Raw genomic sequence first — 14,733 nt, 5'->3', positions numbered from 1 at the left:
AATGAGGGTGTTACCACTTTTCCAGCATTTTTTTCTTCTAAAAACTTTCCAAAGTGCTTAAGGTCACTACGAGCTGTAAATGGGATTCCCATCAAAAATAGGCGGAAAGCCAAAACTGAATTTACTTGCCTTCGGGTCCTCCCTGCATAATGTAGGTTTTACTTTCAACACTCAAATCGTCCCACCATGCTCTCAACATACCTTGAAATCCTTCCACAATCATAGAGACAGATTGTCTCTGAGTTAATTCCTTATACAAGATACCATAATGAGCAGAATTATATATAAATTCAAACACTTTCCAGATCTCTTCCTGTGACATACCATCTATGTCAAGAATGGTCATATCCCCAATCCCACTTACCCCTTTTAAGCTAGTAGAGGAAGAGGTAGGCGATTCTACCTTCATCTTTTTGGTCTCTCTACTGACAGGGTTCATAATTCTAGTTTCTTCATCAGTGCTGGTATCTGATTCATCGTCAGAAGAAGCCGTCAGGTCTGGAAATATATGTGGTATCTGCACATCCATCTCATCTAACTCTATGTCATCATATTTGACACAAGAGTCATCTTGTAGGACAATCCAATCAATATCCTTGGGCAAAATGTTACGAATTTCTTCTCCTAGTTGCTGCCTTTGTGCCCATGTCTGTACCTGTGCATTTCCCCCCCAACGAAAATTAGGATCAAAGCCATCAGCGAGATCCTCGTCAATAAATGGAGACATGGGAGGTGGAAATTGAGCTAGCTCCTGTTGAACTTCAGAAAACATTCGTGGGAATGTTTTGTCTTCACTAGTGCCACCAAAAGTGATGACAGGTTGTTGTTGAAGCTTAGATTCAGGGATGAATATTGGTCTAGCAAGAGACATAGGTGAAGTGAAGATTGTTAGCTTAGATAATACCTGGTATTGCAAAGCAGCCAGTTCTTTGATGGCATTGGTATGCCAATTTGAAGCAGGCTCCAGTGGTTGCAACCTTGAATTCCGAGAAGGCAAAATGTATGGTTGACTGGTCGACATATCTTTATCATTGATTGCCTCCTTGGTGAGACATTCAATTCCATTGATGGCGAGTCAGTGGCAATTATTCGGTTGCAAAGCTTGCATCTGAACAGACCTTCAAAATCTTTGTAGGTCTCTGGATGTATTCACATTATCTTTGGACGACCTTTACTTGAAGACATTGCAGAACTAGTTGATGCAGTCTGATATTGCGGTGGAGCAATAACAGAAGCAAGTTCTCGCTTAGACTTCGATTTTCCCAGAACTTTGTACTGGTCTACTGAGCCCAAACGCTCAATCTTCATAGCTTCAGGGTGATGAACTTCATTCATAAGAGTCTTGGAAATATTTAATTTCCATTCAGCAGGAAATTGGACTTCCTGCCATTCTACCATTTCAGGTAGAGTACCCAAAGTAGTTTCATCTACTTTCATAACTATATTCTGTCCTTTGGATGATTCCGAATCCTGTAAATATCCGGGATTGTAGACAGAAGGGATGCATGTATTCACTGTGCGAACAATCATCTTATAGGCTATCTGCAGATGATCAGTAATATTCTTCATATCAAGACCATTTGTCTTGATCAACAAAGATACTACTTCATTGAAGTATCTATCAGATAGGCTGCAAGGGAAGTTAGGGAAGCATTCTATATATATAGGACCATTGGACAGGCTTCCTTGTAGAATGCTGATTGTTTGATCATTCAAGTTCTTGTGTCTAGTGTCTAGTAAAGCTCCTATACATGACACATTAAGTCCCTTACGGAAGAGAGGTATTATGCCTACTGCTATATACCCTATATGCACAAACTGGTGGTTTCTTTTTAAAGCCTTTTCTCTGAATTCTGATAGCTCTTCAAACAGATGGATGACATGATCATCATTATCACTGTCCTTGATGCTAAGCTTTCCACGAGTCTCATGGTACAAAGTATTTGCTGATAAAGAAAAGAGTTTGTTGTGCCTATATACCTATTTAGTCACCGGTGGTAAACTCCATCTGGCTTGAGGAGTAGATTCCTCTATTTCAATACTGCCTGTGAGTAGCTTCTTGAATGAAGAGATAATCATGGCCATTGCTGAAGGTTGGAAGGTAGAGGTTTCTTCAGGTGTAACTTGTTATCCGAGCTCGAATTGAAATTCTTAGAGTAAGCTTCTGAAATGTCAGCGTCTAAACGGCACCTTGCCTAAGCGACTGCGACTATTAAGATTTACTTAATTTCAATGATAATGCTCTCGCTTATCGGAAGTTACTTGGTAAGAGAAGAAACTATTACCATCAACTTTCATGCAGCAAGGATGGACAATTGGCTCTGATACCAATTAGATAGCGGAATACACAGGAATACTCAAACACAGACAAGATCAAAGAAGAATACTCTTCTTAGCAGAGATGAGGCGCAAATAATTAATACGAGATGAACATAGATGAACACACACGATTAACAAACCTTACTAACACAGGTGAGCAAGATGGTGTATTGGTAACTGCATGAAGGAACAAAAAGAGGGCTCAGTAGCAACCTGAGTCATAGCTACTAAGTCATTAAGATTAGTGGCAATAGCATAGGTTTGATCCAGTTTGGCTTCGATAGAGGCTAATTGAGATTCCATGGAGGTTAAGCGCTGGCTTAATCCTTTACATTCTAGATGCACATTTTGGATAGCATCTAGGATAGCCTTATCCTCCTTACTGCATACCTGTATGAATTCTGTTGCATGCTCCATAGGCGATTGGCGAGGGACAGTAGTAGCAGAAGGCTCCATAGGTGGTTGTTGAGGGGCAGAAGTTGAGGCGGATGCGTATGCAGTAGCCCTGGTTGGTTGCCTAGTAGAAGATGGTTGGCTTCCAAAATCAGATCGTTGATTCATTTGTTGCTTCCATTCGGGTTGATTGACTATGTCAGTAGTTTGTTCAACCATACTTCTAAATAAAGGCAATGGATGATACCTTTTTTGTTCCTTCTTTGACAGATTCATTTTCATAGGCCTAGAACCCTTTTGCCATGTATCTGATTCTTCACTTGTACTGGTTGTAACTTCTTCTATAGAAGAAGAATCATACCTAGCAGACTTGGGAAAAGGATAAGGTTTCCTTAACATGTTAGACATTTTAGTGAAGCTGTCATTGGCTAGGCTGTCGTCGGAAAAAACAGGTTCCTCAGTAGGGGTGGACTTTGAACTCAATTCTTCAGTAGAAGATCACAACAGAGAAGCCTTTTTCCGAAGTGAGCTTTGCGATCGTACTCAGGTAAAGAAATATCAGCAGCATATGACCCAGCTGATGTACCAGTTTCCAGGTGGCTACTTTAAGACTGAGTACGAGCAATACTATGTAAATTCTTTTCCTGAATCTTTTGCAAATCTGATTAAGGAAAGAATTAAAGCTTCTGGATTGCATATTGATCAAAACATCTCCCTTGCCCAAATCAATTCTTTTATCAATGAAGTTACTGATCTTGAATGTGCTCGATTGAGAGTCAAGCGTGACATCAAACAAGTCAAAGGATTCAACTCCAGCTTCTGCACCAAGGAAACCAAAGCCCAACAGTTCGGATGCGGGCAGGCTGAAGAATGCAAGTGTAAAGTCAAACTACATCGAAATAAGTTTGGCAAAAAGTTCAAGGTAGTTAGAAAGAAGAGAAAGCTCAATAAAGAAGAAAGACAGCAGGTTAAATGCTATATTTGTGGTAAACCTGGTCACATAGCTCCTAACTGCCCAAAGAGGAAGAAAAAATATGGGAATGCTGTTTTAAAAGACAGGTATTATGAAGTCGTCTACTGCAATGTTCTACAGAAGAAGGACTTCCCTATCAGGCAATACTCATTATATGACTCAGATGAATCCGACTCTTCTACTGAAGAATCGAGTTCAGAGTCCACCCCTACTGAAGAACCTGTTTTTTTCGACGACAGCCTAGCCAATGACATCTTCACTAAAATGTCTAACATGGTAAGGAAACCTTATCCTTTTCCTAAGTCTGCTAGGTATGATTCTTCTTCCACAGAAGAAGTTACAACCGGTACAAGTGAAGAATCAGATACATGACAAAAGGGTTCTAGGCCTATGAAAATGAATCTGTCAAAGAAGGAACAAAAAAGGTATCATCCATTGCCTTTATTTAGAAGTATGGTCGAACAAACTGCTGACATAGTCAATCAACCCGAATGGAAGCAACATATGAATGAACGATCTGATTTTGGAAGCCAACCATGTTCTACCAGGCAACCAACCAGGGCTACTGCATATGCATCCGCCTCAACTTATGCCCCTCAACAACCACCTATGGAGCCTTCTTCTACTACTGTCCCTCGCCAATCGCCTATAGAGCATGCAACAGAATTCATACAAGTATGCAGTAAGAATGATAAGGCTATCCTAGATGCTATCCAAAATGTGCATCTAGAATGTAAAGGATTAAACCAGCGCTTAACCTCCATGGAATCTCAGTTAGCCTCTATTGAAGCCAAATTGGATCAGACCTATGCTATTGCCACTAATCTTAATGACTTAGTAGCTATGAATCAGGTTGCTACTGAGCCCATTAGTGAATGGGTACCTGATCACATTATCAATGTTTGTGATGTCATCCATTTTGACACCAAATTCAATATGGCATTCTACTGTGAGGTTTGGATTAAATTTCCTCACATCCCATCATTTCATGTTGATGCATTCTGGGATTCTGGATCGGTTATGTCCTATATTAACCAAGCCTTGGTTCCACCTCACTTAGTTGAATTACTACCTTCTGGTATCACAGTTTCTTATGCCAATAATACCAGAGGCCGAATTCAAATGGTTGTGTCTTGTAAGATTGCCATTGGGACAGTGAAGTTTCTTATTACCCTATATCTGCATCCTCATCCAAATACTGATCTTACTCTTGGAGTAGATCTAGTTTCTCACATAACACCTTTCTCAGTCTTACCTAATCTCTCTATACAATTTTCTGTTCGAGATATTCCTCATCAGGTTAGCACTAAACCTCGCGGTGCTCTTCTTTTAGGGGGGATAATTCCAACTCTCCCTAATCCTGAGAAAGAAGAAAGATTTCAGCAATGGTTTCTATCAAAACGAAGTAAGTATGCCAATGAACTAGAAGCAATCAAATAATTTCTTACAGTACACACTAGTGACAACCCATTGGAATTTTGGGATAGAGAAGAGTATTGGGTGTCTCTCCCTCGGAACCCTCCTACTATAGGACTTAAAGCTACCCATCCAGGCATGTCTTTAGAAGACACCAAACTCTGCAATGAAGAGATTGGACAGTTGCTAAAGAATGGATTAATTTCTCCAAGTAACAATGCTTTTGCTTGCCATGCATTTTATGTCAACAATCACTTTGAACAGAAAAGAGGAAAGAAGCGACTTGTAATCAATTACAAGCCGATTAACGATTGGCTTGAGCCACGCAAGTTTCCTCTACCTCTCAAGGACGATATGCTTCGAAGATCAAGAGCTGTAAAATATTTTCTAAATTTGATCTTAAAAGTTTTGATCTTAAAAGTTTTGATCTTAAAAGTGGTTTTTGGCAATTTAAAATACATCCAGCTGACAGGCACAAAACAAGTTTTATAGTGCCACAAGGAATGTTTGAGTGGAATGTTCTACCCATGGGCATTAAACCTGCTCCTTCTCTTTGCCAAGAGAGGATTGAAATCATTTTTGCAGATTGCAAAGAATTCCTACTTTTGTATATTGACGATATTTTGGTATATTCCAAAGATGTCAATAGCCATGTCAAACATTTACATCTGCTCTTAAAGAAATTGCAAAACACTGGACTTGTTCTGATCTTAAAGAAGATTGAACTTTGTCAATCTCAAGTAGCTTTTCTAGGAGTGGAAATTTTCTCAGGATGTATTAAAATGCAAACTCATGTCCTTAACAAACTACAAAGTTTTCCTGAGGTTTTTACTGAAAAGAAGCAGCTTCAGTCGTTTGTAGGCTGCTTGCAATGGATAGCTCCCTAGTATCCTCATCTGGCTAAAGATCTGCTTATCTTTAAGGAACTAGAACGCAACACTCAGTTCTTATGGACTGACCAGATGACAAAGACAGTTCAACAAATAAAGAAGGTCTATAGCCATTTATCGCCTCTACAAATTCCCTATGATAAACCCTTAGTGGTATACTCAGACGCATCTGAAGAAGCTTGGGGTGGTATCCTATGTGAGGAAACAGAAAATGGCCCTTCATCTGTCGATGGGCATTTGGACGTTTCAAAGATCTAGAGGTCAAGTATCATTCTATTCAAAGAGAACTGCTTGCAGGAGTAAATTCAGTTTTGGCTTTCCGCCTATTTTTTATGGGAATCCCATTTACACTTCGCAGTGACCTTAAGCACTTTGGAAAGTTTTTAGAAGAAAAAAATGCTGGAAAAGTGGGTAACACCCGCATTTTTCGATGGTCTTACAAACTTAGTCACTTTGATATTTCCTTTGAATATGTGCCAGGTCATAAGAATAATATCGCCGATTTAGTCTCGCGAATCAAAAAAGGGGAAGAATGATAGTGACAACTCAACTCCTCCACTTGATAACTCAACTCCTCACTTGAGAGCTCAACTCTTCCACTTTCGGCAGAAATCCTTATGTCCATACCAATAATGACCACTTCCTTTCTTTTATAATAGTTATACACCTTTTACCTTTTTGGACAATCTGTATTACACCTACGCACTTTATGTGGCGCACTGAGACAACTGTATCCCACCATCAATAATATCTGCAATATCTTTCCACGCGTCGAAGAACGCCCAACCTTCCTCATGTACATAAGAAAGGGTTTTCATTTGTAGAAGGGCGTCTTCTGATAATCCTTCTATCTAGTGTTCTGAGAAGCTCTGTTGTATTATCCGTCGCTAGCCTTCACCTTGTAACCTTGTTCTATCCATGAAAGCAATATAAGCAGCAGTTACCAATACACCATCTTGCTCACCTGTGTTAGTAAGGTCTCTTCATCGTGTGTGTTCATCTATGTTCATCTCGTATTAATTATTTGCGCCTCATCTCTGCTAAGAAGAGTATTCTTCTTTGATCTTGTCTGTGTTTGAGTATTCCTGTGTATTCCGCTATCTAATTGGTATCAGAGCCAGTTGTCCATCGTTGCTGCATGAAAGTTGATGGTAATAGTTTCTTCTCTTACCAAGTAACTTATCGGATAAGCCAGAGCATCATCATTGAAATTAAGTAAAGCTTAGTAGTCGCAGTCGCTTAGGCAAGGTGCCATTTAGACGCTGACGTTTCAGAGGCTTACTCTAAGAATTTCAATTCGAGCTCGGCTAACAAGTTACACCTGAAGAAACCTCTACCTCCCAACCTTCCTTCAGCAATGGCCATGATTATCTCTTCATTCAAGAAGGTACTCATAGACAGTATCGAAGTAGAGGAATCTACTCCTCAAGCCAGATGGAGTTTACCAGGTGTGACTGCTAAACAGGTATATAGGCACAACAAACTCTTATCTTTATCAGCAACTACTTTGTACCATGAGACTCATGGAAAGCTTACCATCAAGGACAGTGATAATGATGATCATGTCATCCATATGTTCGAAGAGCTATCAAAATTCAGAGAAAAGGCTTTAAAAAGAAACCACCAGTTTGTGCATATAGGGTATATAGCAGTAGGCATAATACCTCTCTTCCATAAGGGACTTAATGTGTCATGTATAGGAGCTTTACTAGACACTAGACACAAGAACTTGAATGATCAAACAATCAGAATCCTACAAGGAAGCCTGTCCAATGGTCCTATATATATAGAATGCTTCCCTAACTTCCCTTGCAGCCTATCTGATAGATACTTCAATGAAGTAGTATCTTTGTTGATCAAGACAAATGGTCTTGATATGAAGAATACTGCTGATCATCTGCAGATAGCCTATAGGATGATTGTTCGCACATTGAATACATGCATCCCTTCTGTCTACAATCCTGGATATTTATAGGATTCAGAATTATCCAAAGGACAGAATATAGTTATGAAAGTAGATGAAACTACTTTGGGTACTTTACCTGAAATGGTAGAATGGCAGGAAGTCCAATTTCCTGCTGAATGGAAATTAAATATTTCCAACACTCTTATGAATGAAGTTCATCACCTTGAACCTATGAAGTTTGAGCGTTTGGGCTCAATAGACCAGTACAAAGTTCTGGGAAAATCAAAGTCGAAGCGAGAACTTGCTTCTGTTATTGCTCCACCGCAATATCAGACTGCATCAACTAGTTCTGCAATGTCTTCAAGTAAAGGTCGTCCAAAGATAATGTGAATACATCTAGAGACCTACAAAGATTTTGAAGGTCTGTTCAGATGCAAGCTTTGCAACCGAATAATTGCCACTGACTCGCCATCAATGGAATTGAATGTCTCACCAAGGAGGCAATCAATGATAAAGATATGTCGACCAGTCAACCATACATTTTGCCTTCTCGGAATTCAAGGTTGCAACCACTGGAGCCTGCTTCAAATTGGCCGTCGAGGTGGCGGGAGACTCGCTTCTTTCTCGTTCCTTCGGTGGAGGCTCTTGAGTTCTCCTTTGGGAAGGAGATGCATCATTAAGAAGAAAATTCTTGAGCCCTTCGTATGGATTCTCTTCTTCTTCCCGAATCGGAGAGAAACCTCTTTTGGGAGTCTCACAAGGAGGCTTCCTAGGTGTTCTCTCGTCATGGTGATGAGCTTGGAGAATCCTGTGAGCACGGAGCTGCCGTTGCACTTCACTTTGGAGAGATGGATTGCCCATGGCTTGTTGAAGCCTAGAAACAAGATAGTTAACAAGCATTGAAGCATCATTAGTAGCTTGCTCATGAGCAAAATCAAAGTTATCAACATTAATTTCACTCTCTTTACTATTGTCAGCCATTCTAACAACTTTTAGGTGTAAACGTTTTAGGTGTACTTTGGCACTTCAAGCCCTAGTTGCTACTCCTCTTTACCCCTTTAGAAAAAGCACTCAAGCTACTGTACCCGCGGCTCGAATACCATTAATTGCAAGGAATAGAAGAGAGGGTCTTTCGACACCAAAACAGCACCGGCTCTGTCAAGCTTCTAATAGCTCAATAGTGGTTAAGTCGTAGGCAAGCCCCGTAGGAATCCACTATTAAGACCATAGCTCTCGACGGTGATGCCCCGTTAACTGCACAAAGGCAAGCGCACTGCAATGCTGAAAAATCCCTATTCTACTTACTCACTGGCAATTAATAATACCAAACATTTATAGCTAGCTTGAGGACCTCCCTTCTTGAGCAAGAAAAGAGAAACCTTGTGCTCTGATACCAATGTAACATTTAATGGTTTAAAAACTTATGTGTAGCGGAAATTAGCATGAACATAGTGGGCATTTCATTAGAATAGATTCCTAATGAGAATTATAAGAGTGCTTGGGTGGAGAGAGCAACAAAAAGCATAACACCTAGTTAGATAGCATCAACAATAATTTCAAAAGAGAGAGAAATTAAGCTATTGACAACAGTTGAGAACCTGATTTGCATGGAGCCGGTCCCCCCTCCAAAAGGCTTTGTATTATGGTTTCTCCCATCAAGAGAGACATTGTACAATACAATTCTTTGTGTTCCTTCAAGACTAGCTAGTGCAATGAAGACGAAAGCTTCATGCACTAAGCAAAACACTTAGCAAACACAACTTTAATTATCCCCGTTCTCAGACCCAAGACCTCACACACCTTCGAAGATGGTGAGAGCTAGCAGGGTATGAGAGTAGATTGAGAGGAAGAAGGAGTATCTTACGAGAAAGATGTACATCTCCTACATAATCACTCATATTAGCATAACTTAGCTTAGTAATTAGCTTTGGTAGAGGAGATGAGCATGCATTGAAGCTTGTCTCTTGGTTGGATTTGCATCCACATGCCAAGAGTGTGTTGATGTAGGCTTCTATCTCACAAGCTTGGAGTAGGTGATGAGCTCTCCATTAAAGCTTGGGAAGAGATAGTCTTCTCTTTCTTCAAACATGAGATTGTGTGAGTGTGTGTGTGATAATGCCTTGCAAAAATCATCCCCCTCTCTCTCTTGGGCGAGCCCCCTTGCTATTTGCTCTTGCTGTCCTCCCATTGGACCTCCCTAGAGGTAGCCAATGACAATTAAGCAGCATAGGTGATAGCCTTCTGACATGTGTCCCCCTTTCCCCTTTTGTGAGAGATTAAGGTAATTTAATAATTAAACTAAACTCTCATTGGACCCCTTTGCCTCCTGGCCAATAGGAATCAGGCAAGCCATTGGGCTCCTGAATGCTCATTGGACCCCTTGGGAGACTGTCCAATAGTCTTCTAGAGGAATTAATTCTCATTGGTTCTTTTATTAAGTGTTTTTAAATTAATTAAACTAGATTTACTCTATCCTAATTCTCATTGGTCCACCTCCAAGGCCATCCAATAGGAATTGGGTACACCTTGTGGGCATCTGGCGTAGGGAGCTGACATGTGTCCCTCATTCCCTTTGAGTAAAGGGAGCTTGTGTGTGTGTGTGTGTGTGTGTGTGGCTTTCTCTCTCATCCCCTAGAAGAAAGGCTCTCCCCCTCCCAAGTAGGGATGTGCAAAGACTTTTTTGGACACACACAAAGCATCCAATTCCCCTAGGGTTGACCTTTGGACACAACCTTTGAATTTTGGAACCTTAGCATTTTGGAAGTCTTAATGGGCTGAACCTTACGGTCTTTTTAGCCCATTGTTGCACATGGCTCTTTTGCAGATGGCCTCCCCTTTGGATCCCTATTTTCCCTCCTTTGCATCCCTATTGTGGCCGGTCTGCTAGCTTAACCAATATTCTAGCTTTTTCTCCCCTGGCACTTCCCCATATTAAATGATCAGTTTAACATGAGAAAATCATTTGGGAGAACTAGATATTGATTATTATGAAATTACCTCTCTCTTGAAATCATAGTTGTCCTCGACTATGGTGTAGAGAAGATAAAGCATATTCATGAGTCCTTTTCTTAGCGGGTAGAGGATCCCTATGTTACCCTACGACATCATTCCACAATGGATGACTAGTCCATTTGGCGCTTGAGAGCCTGAGGCTACCGCAAGCATGTCTGCACATTAGTCCTATCAGTCTTCCATAGTAGAGTGACAAGCTCTACTTGGTGTTTGGGAGACGTCGTCTCCGCAAACTTGATCTAATCATGCATACTACTTCATTTTTGTGCACAATAAAGAAAAAGAGAGTCTTATAAGACAAAAAATTTGTTCATTTTTAACATTTTGTACAATTGCTTACTCTTGGGAAGCATTGTAAGCATTGACAAGGTTTAGGTTATCCTTTAATTGTATGCCTTGCATCCATCTAGCATCTTCAAAAGGATAATTCTTAAACTTAATAAGATATCGTCGGATAGTCTTACTGCCTCTTAATACCTTGTATTCATGTCGGAGAATGGACTCGGGCTGCAGCACCTCCTCTTGGTCCTCGATCTCCGGTGGGTCTTCAATAGTTGGTTCTTGAGGTGGCTCTCCTTTGTAAGGCTTTAATAGGCTCACATGGAAAGCATTGTATGAGCCAATGATTGGGCAATTTGAGTTGATAGGCCATCTCATTGATTGACCTAAGAATTTGGAAGGGACCATAGTACCTTTTTGCTAGCTTAGCATAGTACTTTTGGTGTCCCGTAGGATTCTTGCCCGTCGTGTGCCTTAATCAAGCCTTGGGAAACTTTAATAAGACCCAATCATTTTCTTTAAAGGCTCGGGCTCTTCTGTGCTTGTCAGCAACAGCCTTTTGCCTTTGTTGTGAGATAGAGATAGCATCCTTAATCTTTTGAAAAGATTCTTGTAGGTCTCGGCTATAATCATCTGTAGCGAAGATCTTCCCATGTACCTTAAGTAGCAAGGGACTTTTTGATCTCCCCTCAATTACCTCAAAAGGTGCTTTTCCCGTGGAAGTATGTACAGTGTTATTGTAAGCATACTCCACTAAGGGTAAGTACTTCTCCCATTGGGATCTGTGATCTACTTCCTTTACATAGGCTTTTAGTAGATCGAGAATGGTTAGGTTAGCTATTTCACTTTGGCCATCCGTTTGTGGATGATAGGCCGAAGAGAAGTTTAGCCTTGTCCCTAAATTCTCAAAGAGACCCTTCCAGAAATTACTGGTCATTCTAGGATCTCTATCCGACACTATGGACATTGGCAAGCCATGGTACTTGAAAATTTGTGAAATGAAGAGGGTTGCCATTTGATGGGCTTTGATAGTCTTTTTGACAGGTATAAAATGAGCTTGATTTTTGAACCTGTCTACTATCGTCCATATTCCCGTATTCCCATGGATAGACTTAGGCAATCCAAAGATAAAATCCATGGATATGCTCTCCCATGGTGAATTAGGGATTGAAAGGGTTGAAGAAATCCAAGTTGCTTCCCTCTATCAAATTTTGTCTTTTGGCATACCACACATTTTGAAACATACTCTTGTATGTTCACTTTCATGGTAGGCCAATAAAAATATGTTTCAATTCCCTTTAAGGTAGACTGAATCCCTCTATGCCCGCCATAAGGTGGAGCATGAGATTCATACAACATTATTATGACAGCATTCTACTGTGAGGTTTGGATTAAATTTCCTCACATCCCATCATTTCATGTTGATGCATATGGGATTCCGAATCGGTTATGTCCTATATTAACCAAGCCTTGGTTCCACCTCACTTAGTTGAATTACTACCTTCTGGTATCACAGTTTCTTATGCCAATGATACCAGAGGCCGAATTCAAAAGGTTGTGTGTTGTAAGATTGCCATTGGGACAGTGAAGTTTCTTATTACCCTATATCTGCATCCTTATCCAAATACTGATCTTACTCTTGGAGCAGACCTAGTTTCTCAGATAACACCTTTCTCAGTCTTACCTAATCTCTCTATACAATTTTTTGTTCGGGATATTCCTCATCAGGTTAGCACTAAACCTCGCGGTGCTCTTCTTTTAGGGGGGATAATTCCAACTCTCCCTAATCCTGAGAAAGAAGAAAGATTTCAGCAATGGTTTCTATCAAAACGAAGTAAGTATGCTAATGAACTGGAAGCAATCAAATAATTTCTTACAGTACACACTAGTGAAACCCATTGGAATTTTGGGATAGAGAAGAGTATCGGGTGTCTCTCCCTCGGAACCGTCCTACTGCAGGACTTAAAGCTACCCATCCAGGCATGTCTTTAGAAGACACCAAACTCTGCAATGAAGAGATTGGACAGTTGCTAAAGAATGGATTAATTTCTCCAAGTAACAATGCTTTTGCTTGCCATGCATTTTATGTCAACAATCACTCTGAACAGAAAAGAGGAAAGAAGCGACTTGTAATCAATTACAATCCGATTAACGATTGGCATGAGCCACGCAAGTTTCCTCTACCTCTCAAGGACGATATGCTTCGAAGATCAAGAGCTGTAAAGTATTTTCTAAATTTGATCTTAAAAGTGGTTTTTGGCAATTTAAAATACATCCATGTGACAGGCACAAAACAAGTTTTATAGTGCCACAAGGAATGTTTGAGTGGAATGTTCTGCCCATGGGCATTAAACCTGCTCCTTCTCTTTGCCAAGAGAGGATTGAAATCATTTTTTCAGATTGCAGAGAATTCCTACTTTTGTATATTGACGATATTTTGGTATATTCCAAAGATGTCAATAGCCATGCCAAACATTTACATCTGTTCTTAAAGAAATTGCAAAACACTGGACTTGTTTTGAGCTTAAAGAAGATTGATCTTTTTCAATCTCAGGTAGCTATGCTGGGAGTGGAAATTTTCTCAGGATGTATAAAAATGCAACCTCATGTCCTTAACAAACTACAAAGTTTTCCTGAGGTTTTTACTGAAAAGAAGCAGCTTCAGTCGTTTGTTGGCTGCTTGCAATGGATAGCTCCCCATTATCCTCATCTGGCTAAATATCTGCTTATTTTTAAGGAACTAGAACGCAACACTCAGTTCTTCTGAACTGACCAGATGAAAAAGACAGTTCAACAAATAAAGAAGGTCTACAACCATTTACCGCCTCTACAAATTCCCTCTGACAAACCCTTAGTGGTATACTCAGGCGCATCTAAAGAAGCTTGGGGTGGTATCCTATGTGAAGAAACAAAAAATGGCCCTGTCATCTGTCGATGGGTATCTGGACGTTTCAAAGATCCAGAGGTCAAGTATCATTCTATTCAAAGAGAACTGCTTGCAGGAGTAAATTCAATTTTGGCTTTCCGCCTATTTTTGATGGGAATCCCATTTACACTTCGCAGTGACCTTAAGCACTTTGGAAAGTTTTTAGAAGAAAAAAATGCTGGAAAAGTGGGTAACACCCGCATTTTTCGATGGTCTTACAAACTTAGTGACTTTGATATTTCCTATGAATATATGCCAGGTCATAAGAATAATATCGCCGATTTACTCTCGCGAATCAAAAAAGGGGAAGAATGATAGTGACAACTCAACTCCTCCACTTGACAACTCAACTCCTCACTTGACAGCTCAACTCTTCCACTTTCGGCGGCATCTACTTTCGGCAGAAATCCTTATGTCCATACCAATAATGACCACTTCCTTTCTTTTATAATAGTTGTACACCTTTTACCTTTTTGGACAATCTGTATTACACCTACCCACTTTATGTGGCGCACTGAGACAGCTCTATCCCACTAAGACAGTTGTATCCCACTATCAATAATATCTGCAATATCTTTCCACGCGTCGAAGAACGCCCAACCTTCCTCATGTATATAAG

The 14,733-nt window shown here is 40.3% G+C and overlaps 2 pseudogenes; one reads left to right on the top strand and one right to left on the bottom strand.

The window, feature by feature from the left end:
- Positions 1-121: 121 nt before the first annotated feature.
- On the bottom strand, positions 122-2,079 carry LOC147453052 (uncharacterized; annotated as a pseudogene).
- A 5,275-nt stretch (positions 2,080-7,354) lies between these two features.
- LOC147453051 (uncharacterized) lies at positions 7,355-13,955 on the top strand (annotated as a pseudogene).
- The last annotated feature ends 778 nt before the right edge of the window (positions 13,956-14,733 follow it).

Source organism: Adiantum capillus-veneris, chromosome 8, assembly GCF_014529385.1.
Source record: "Adiantum capillus-veneris isolate H3 chromosome 8, ASM1452938v2, whole genome shotgun sequence".
Classification (NCBI taxonomy): domain Eukaryota; kingdom Viridiplantae; phylum Streptophyta; class Polypodiopsida; order Polypodiales; family Pteridaceae; genus Adiantum; species Adiantum capillus-veneris.
The sequence above is the reverse complement of the archived record's forward strand: the minus strand, read 5'-3'. Positions and strand labels throughout refer to the sequence as shown.